General features: G+C 37.4%; 1 non-coding gene across 1 annotated transcript; it reads right to left on the bottom strand.

The window, feature by feature from the left end:
* Positions 1 to 6,979: 6,979 nt before the first annotated feature.
* LOC139075865 (U6 spliceosomal RNA) lies at positions 6,980 to 7,081 on the bottom strand. Its single transcript, XR_011526777.1, has one exon. It is a non-coding gene; the product is annotated as a U6 spliceosomal RNA (small nuclear RNA).
* Positions 7,082 to 8,340: the final 1,259 nt, after the last annotated feature.

Genomic DNA, 8,340 nt, shown 5'->3' with positions numbered 1-8,340 from the left:
TGCATATGGTAAATTCTCCATAATATAAGCATTTTCTCTGGTCCTCGTCTATGTAATAGTGAGAGAGCTACAGATAATATTGCTTGACCATGTGGACCACAATATGAGCAGGGAGGAGAGAATGAGCTCTTTTCAGCTTTTTCCCTGCCACCAGGTTGCAATTATCATTAAACTTCCCTCTTTATTATACATTTTGAACCTCTCAGCAGCCTAGTCACCAACTGCCTGAACTTTCAAAACTCTGAATAAAACAACCAAATCATACAACTCAAGAAATTTGGAGAATCAATGGGTGACAGTGTTTGTGCATGCCACATCCCTGTTTCTCCTTTGAACACTTCCTTTGGCTTAAACCTTCACTACAGAAGCACTTGCATTAGCTGAATTTTATTTCTAGCTCTAGCATACTGGAAATGTAATGTCTAAAAGCAAATTCATTATCACAAAATTATGATGCAACCAAACAATTTGGTTTCCTCATGGAGTTCATTATAAAGTGATTCTTCATAAATTGTGTGAGAAATGAAGGTAGAGAGTATATGATATTGCATTTTCAGAGAATGTTTGCTTAAAATCATCTCCCTGGGAATAATTTAAAATTTTAGAGTTAGTATTAACTCTTTGGGGGCAGCAGGGCAACATTAGTGCACTAAACAGTTATTTTCTCATTAATTTTCTCCCTTAAGTGTTTCCTTACTGACCTAAATGTACCCATGCACTGTTCCAAAGCTTTTATTAACATGTACGTGGAAAATTGGTAATTTCTCTTCAACAAGAAAAAATTCCACTTTACTGAGATTGTTTCTTTTCCTCTGAAGGCAAACTTTCTTTTCTTCCTCTACACCTTTATCCGTTGATGTAACAGGGCGCCAAATGAAAATATTCAAGCCCCTTATTTTGTTCATTAGCGTCTATGAATGTTGAGATTGCCCTGTGATCAAATTCAGCCCTGCAATATTACTCAAGGACAGGCTGTTCTCGTTCCCATGAGGAAGGGCGATGTCAGGAAAGATACGTATGTTTGGTTGTTGTTTATGAATGGCCTGGGTTAGCATGGATTAAGATTACAGCTGATGAAGAAGGTTACCCAGAACAAAAGTTTCTAAACAGATAGCACCGTGCTTGGCTTATCCCTGGTTGAAGTCATGGGAGTTGGCATGTCAAGTTTGATGGAGGCCTGTGTGCTGGCAGGTCTTCTGAAGCATGGCATAATAAGGGTTTTTTGTTTTTTTTTTTTCTATCTGCCTAGTCTTCTATACTTTAGCAATAAGGCTGAATACAGGACAACTTTCTCAAATTCTTTCTATTAGAGCAACGTTTTCCAATCTCCTCCCTCTTTGTCACTCATGACTGATGATGCTCATACGTCTTGGGCCACTCTCAGGTGCATCCTCAAAGTTATCTTTAATTCCAAGTTCAATTCTCCCTTTTTCATTAAGAAGGTAGGCCTTCCAGATGCTATTTTTCTCTGGCCCCTTGTCTTGGATCCCTTTGTATATTACATAGACCATCTTTGTGTTTCTGGAGCTGTGATTCTGTGCTATCTGCTAAGCATCTTCCTTTGCTTCTCCATGCCAGTTTTTACACTCATCCAACTTGCTTTGTGTGCCCTGGGGTATTCATTAATGGGCCACTTTGCCCTTCCACTATATGTTCAGTTTGTCCAATGGGAGGCTGGAGATTGGGATGAATTTGAGGTCAGGGTACTTTTCCTCACCTCCTTCCTTGACAAGTTACAATGAGTTGACTGTGTCTTTCTACCAAAGGTCACAACTCCTATTAGTGGCCTTCTGCCTATTCCTTTCATGTCTTAATTCTGGTAACTGCTCCCTCTCCTTGCCCCTTTAGACCAAAGGTGACAACTCTACTGTAAGTAGTTTTGACATACAGCACTATGTCTTCTTGATGTTGTTCTCATTTGTAATCATGCTCATACTTTTGTAAGCAGTACCTTTTAAAACTCTCCTCTAAATATCTATCTTTGTCTGATCCAGATCCTGCCTAATACATAGGCATCACGGCTCCTGAATAACTCAAATATTGTATTCTTTAAATGCTCAAGTCATCTTTCATCCCCCCCGTCAAGATCAGGTTCAAAAATACTCCAGGAACCTACAAAGGAAGATAACAGAAAACTAGAGAGGAGGCAGAGTGCATCGGGCCAACTTTGTCAGGTCTCCATGAGGGAGCAGCCTTTGATGGGGGGAGCGACAAGAAACAGATCAGAATAATTACAGCACATGCTGGATTTATTAAAAAAAAATTAATTCAATAAGTTTAACAAATTTTTTCAAGTGGAAAATTACTTAAAACAAAATGAAAGAGAGACTACCTCACTTCAGCAAATTTGAAAGGTCTAAAGAAAGGGAGATATCACTTATTGTAATGTAAGCTGAAATGACAGGAAATTAGGATAGTTATTTCTGAGGTGATTCTTAGAATAGATTTATTAATGAAAATCTTCCACCTGCTAGAAGGGAGGGTGACAATTGTATATTTCAGGGGAAAAAATTCTCCCTAAATATAACTAAGAATAATATTTCTTAAAATGATGTGTATAACAACACGTGATATAGCTTTCCAGAAGAAAATTCACCAATAGACTAGGGAAACGTATTATACAAACACTTTTTCTTTTATTGAAGTCACATTGGTTTATGATATTACATAAATTTCAGGTGTACATCATTATATTTACACTTCTGCATAGACTACATCATGTTCACCACCAAAAGTCTAGTTTCCATCCATCACCGCACACATATGCCCCTTTACCCCTTTTACCTTCTCTTCCTCCTCCCCTCCAATAACCACCACTCTGTTCTCCATATCTATGTCTGTGTGTGTTTGTTTATATTCCACATATAAGTGAAGTCCTATAGTAATTGTCTTTCTCTGCCTGCTTATTTTGCTTAGCATAATACCCTCCAGGTCCATCCATGTTGTCACAAATGGTATGATTTCATCCTTTTTTTCTGACTGAGTAGTATTCCACTGTGTGTGTATATACATCTTCTTTATTCATTCGTCTGTTGAGGGGCACTTAGGTTGCTTCCAAGTCTTGGCTATTGTGAATAATGCTGCAATAAACATAAGGATACATATATCTTTTCAAATTACTGTGTTTTCATTTCTTTGGATAAATACCCAGAAGTGAAATAGTGGATCGTATGTTATTTCTAATTTTTGAGGAATTTGCAAACCAGTTTCCATAGTGGCTGCACCAATTTATATTCCCAAGAGCAGTGTAGGAAGCTTCCTTTTTCTCCACATCCTCTCCAACACTTGTTATTTTTTGTCTCTTTAATAATAGTCACTCTGAGAGACATGAGGTGATATCTTATTGTGGTTTTGATTTGCGTTTCCCTAATAATTAGTCATGTTGAACATCTTTTCATGTGCCTATTGGCCATCTGTATATCTTCTCTGGAAAAATGTCTGTTCAGATCCCCTGCCCATTTTTTGGTTGGGTTGTTTGTTTTTGTTGTTTTTGAGTTATATCAGTTCTTTATATATTCTGGATATTAGTTCCTTGTGGGATATATGATTTGAAAGTTTCTTCTCCCAGCCCGTAGGTTGTCTTTTCATTTTGTTGATGGTTTCCTTTGCTATGCAGAAGATTTTTACTTTCATGTAGTCCCATTTGTTTACTTTTTCTTTTGTTTCCCTTGCCTGAGGAGACATGATATTCAAAAAGATACTGCTAAGACCTATGTCAAAGTGCACACTCCCTGTTTTCTTCTAGGAGTTTTATGGTTTCAGGTCTTACATTCAAGTCTTTAATCCCTTTTGAGTTAATATTTGTGTATGGAGTAAGATAATGGTCTACTTTCTTTCTTTTGCATATGGCTGTCCAGTTTCCCCAAAACCATTTATTGCAGAGATTTTCCTCTCTCTATTATATATTCTTGGTTACTTTGTCAAAAATTAGCTATTCTTGGATGTGCTGGTTTATTTCTGGGCTCTCAGTTCTGTTCCATGGATCTGTGTGTCTGTTTTTCTGCCAGTGCCATGCTCTTTTGATTACTATAGCTTTATAATTTGAAATTGGGAGTGTAATACCTCCAGCTTCGTTTTTTCTCTCAGGATTGCTTTAGCATTTGAGGTCTTTCATTGTTCCACATAAATTTTAGGATTCTTTGTTGTATTTCCAAGTCTTTGGTATCAGTGAAGAACTATCTCATTATCACCAGTGGAGTGTAAACAGTAGCTAAAAAATTTCTAGTCAGGGATGTTTGAAGAGATAATGTCAAATTAAATGTATGATGAGATTAAAAAAACTTTAAAGCCCGTTTCAATATTCTCAGTCTGTTTCTAAGAAATTATTCTATATAATTTTATCTTTACTGAAGGTCTCACTTTATAGGTAAGATAGTGCCCATATCCCAGATCAAATTGGGGAGACATTGAAACTTATAGGTGGATAATTCATATCTACCCAATACTCAACCTGAAAATAAGAGAGATATGGCTCTTTGGGAAAGCATCTCAAGTAGCTGCTTTACTCTCCTAGACTAGTCCAAAAATGAATAGAAAAAAAATAATAAATAAAAAAAAAACCAGAATGTTTTTGCCTGCCTTCAAGTAGTGTGGTTTTATTAGTTAGTTTAAAGGCCAATATGTGATAATAAGAGACTTAAAAACAATTTATTGACTTAAGAAACAGAGTTCATTTAACAGTCCATGGTATGTGATGCAAACTAGTAGATATCTCTACTCACTTAGTCAATTGATGGAAGCTCGGGAATCTTCAGTATATGGCATGTTCAACAGGGTGGCTGTCCCTAAAGAGGCCCACATCATTTCGATTGTTTGGGCTAGAACTTACCCATAAAGACACTACAAACTTCAAGGGTGCAAAGGAATGAAGTTCAACCATGTAACCAGAAAAAAATTCACGATGAATTTTTGTGGATAGCTGTCTTTTAAATTATGATTACTGCAGAAATTTTGAGAGCTCACTGGCCAGCCCTCCATTCCAATCCCTTGCTTAGAAGAAAGTTAAACCTTTGTGGGATGGATAGGTATGAAGTTTTTGAAACTAGTGTTAACCAGCAGAATACATAGGCCAGAAAAGATTTTCTGAGTGCTCTGGTGAGAAACTCTCAAGATTCAGGATATACAAAATAATGTTTAAAATGGATGTTTATCAATATTTTAGTTAACTAGATTTTTTAAAACTTCCTATTGTGATATAACGTATAAATTGTTTATTCCTTCTAAGCATCAATATTCTAATCACATGAATAAGCAAACTAGGTCACTACCTACCACTCAGTTCTGTTTTTAAGAAGTAACTACATTCCTTATGCACTGAGCTTGGCATATAAGAGGGGAAAAAAGGTGAAGGTTTTCTTTCTCCCTCTTTTGGACCAAAACGTTTTGAGTTTTCTTTGCCTCTGTGTTTTGCTCTCGCTGTTTTCTTCTCATAGACTGACCTCGTTTACCACATGTCTCTATTCTACCTATCATTCTAGGAAACTGCTTCAAAGACCAACTCAGCCTTGAAGCCTTCCCAGATTCTCTCATTGGGACACTCCCTCCACTGTTTACCATTAACATTTTATTGGTAACACTGGAGATGTTATCATTTCCTAGTATGAATTAGAGGGTTTTTTTTTTAACTGCTTTTTATTTTTCAAAGTACAGAATAAATTTTACAGTTCTCACCAAAATGTTTCCTTGAGAATGTGGAACTTGAGCTGACCCTTGCAAGATAAGAATTATTTAGGTGGGGATATGGATCTAACAAGAACAGACGGAGCCAAGATGTGGTGTTACAAAGAATCCATTTTGTTTGTTTTTTGTTAATGGGAAATGAGAGAGTGATACTGATATTTCATTACCCATAAGCTCTCATCCTTACCAATCACTGAGCAAATGCTGTCTGCTATCAGCAAGGCTCTTTATTAGGAAGTTAGTCTATAAAGTCGTGAAAGATGTGTATTCTGTTCTGAAGAGGTTTATGTGATATAATTTTTTTTTCCTGGAAGTGGAAGAGGATTTGCACTAATCCATCCACATTCTCTCACCTTATTTCCCTAGAGATTAAATCAGCATGTTCGCACATCAGCTGATTAGAGCTAAAATCCCATCTATATCCATGAATTTTGTATTGATCACTGAACCCACTCAGAAGCAAACTCTAATCTCTTTGTCCTATTTCCAACATTCCCTCTCCATTAGGAAGAGAAGTTTTTAATTCTTGGCTCCATGCCCAGATAGATACACCCCTGGGGGCATATAAAGATATGCATTTAAAATGTTAATCCAAAGGACAAGGATAATTTATTTTCTAAAACGTTAGGTAATTTTAAATATCAATTTTTCATTAAAATTAAGATATAGTATGGAGTAGAAAGTTACAATAGTGTATATTTTGAAACAAAACATCCAAGTTCATAGAAATCATATATGGGGCCGGCCCCATGGCCAAGTGGTTAAGTTCCCATGCTCCGGTACTGTGGCCCAGGGTTTTGTTGGTTCGGATCATGGGCATGGACATGGCACCACTCATCAGGCCATGTTGAGGCGGTTCCCACGTGTCACAACTAGAAGGACCCACAACTAAAATATGCAACTATGTACTGAGGGGATTTGGGGAGGAAAAGCAGAAAGAAAATAAAAAAGAAGATTGGCAACAGTTGTTAGCTCAGGTGCCAATGTTTAACCAAAAAAAAAGAAATCGTATACTTGTACTGGCTATTTCATCATTCTTCCCAAGAGTCTTGGGTTACAAATCAATTCTCTGCTGTTCATAGGAATTCTTTTTATTTAATTTTTAAATTGTTTTTATTATTTTTGAAGTAATATTGGTTTATAACATTACATAAATTTCAGTTGTATATCATAATATATTTCGAATTCTGTGTAGATTACATCATGTTCACCACCCAAAGACTAATTACAATCCATCCCCACACACATGTGCCTAATCACCCCTTTCACCCTCCTCCCTCCCTGCTTCCCCACTGGTAACCAAAATATGGAATGCTTCATGAACTTGCGAGTCATCCTTGCACAGGGCCATGCTAATCTTCTCTGTATTGTTCCCATTTTAGTATACCTGCTGCCAAAGCGAGCACAGGAATTCTTCATTGGAAGAATTTGAGAGTTCCTGTTTTGGTCAGCTATTGGATTATCAGGCCAATGAGTTTTCAATTTAGATTTGCTGCCTCCAGTCATCTGAAGGCCGTGTCAAAATATGGTTCCTCAACTGGAGCAGTGTGGGGCCATGAGATTATTCAGGTTAGTTAGCAGCAGATCTGGGATCATGGGTTAAGGGGTTTGGACTCTTTGTAGAGATAGCATAAGCTACCGCACATGTCAGCCTGGTCAATTGGGGTCAAGCCCACTCACAATTCCATTTCTGCCTAGAACTCTAGGACAATCATTTTGGGTAACTGTGATTGTCATTTCTAAAACATCTACACAAGGCACTCTGAAGCTGTCTTCAGTGGCTCAGTCCTCAGAAAATCAATGTCAGAAACTCAGGCCTCATTCTCTTGCAATATCAAACTACATCATTCTGTCCATTTCAACACAAGCTTTACAAAGATTTAATATTTTTTGATAATGTCCCATTATGTGAATGTTGTCCAGGAACGACTTCTCATCAAACTTGAGATGCTGAGATGAAAGAAATAAGTGTGTGCTCTTATTCCTTGCCCATTTTCTTTCATTATTTAGATGACCTCAACTTTTGATGTTCTGAATTAAAGAGCATTTATTCTCCAAGTGCAACCTGGTTTACTCTTACTGTTCTTCTCTGGACACTGCTGGGCCTTCCCAAGTATGAGGATTCAATGAGCTCTCCCAGAAACCTTTACCATAGAGAGAAATCAGGAAACCAGCAGCAACTGTAGAATTTGACACTGCCCCTGAAAGGCAAGCTTTGTGCTTAGCACAGGGTAGCTGACAACTATCTTAGTCATCATAGTTATACCCCTGTTGTGTTTTTGGAAATGAACACTATACCACAATGGTTAAGCATGTGATCCTCAGCATTAAACAGACCCAGACTTAACTTTACGCCATGCCACTTAATAAAAGTTTAATTTGGGGCAAATTACTTAAATAAACCATCTGTAAAATGGGTACAATGGGAGTGCTGATCTTATAGGATTGATACGGTCATCAAAGAAGACCATATTTGTATGACACTTGACCATAGACTTCGTACTAATGTTAGTGTTCTGTTTTCTGACATACTTTATTTTTTGGTGAGGAAGATTGTCCCTGAGCTAACATCTGTGTCAATCTTCCTCTATTTTGTATGTGGGACATCACCACAGCACAGCTTGATGAGCGGTGTGTAGGTCGGAGCCTGAGATCCCCTGA

This window comes from Equus przewalskii, chromosome 14 (assembly GCF_037783145.1).
Source record: "Equus przewalskii isolate Varuska chromosome 14, EquPr2, whole genome shotgun sequence".
Classification (NCBI taxonomy): Eukaryota; Metazoa; Chordata; class Mammalia; order Perissodactyla; family Equidae; genus Equus; species Equus przewalskii.
The sequence above is the reverse complement of the archived record's forward strand: the minus strand, read 5'-3'. Positions and strand labels throughout refer to the sequence as shown.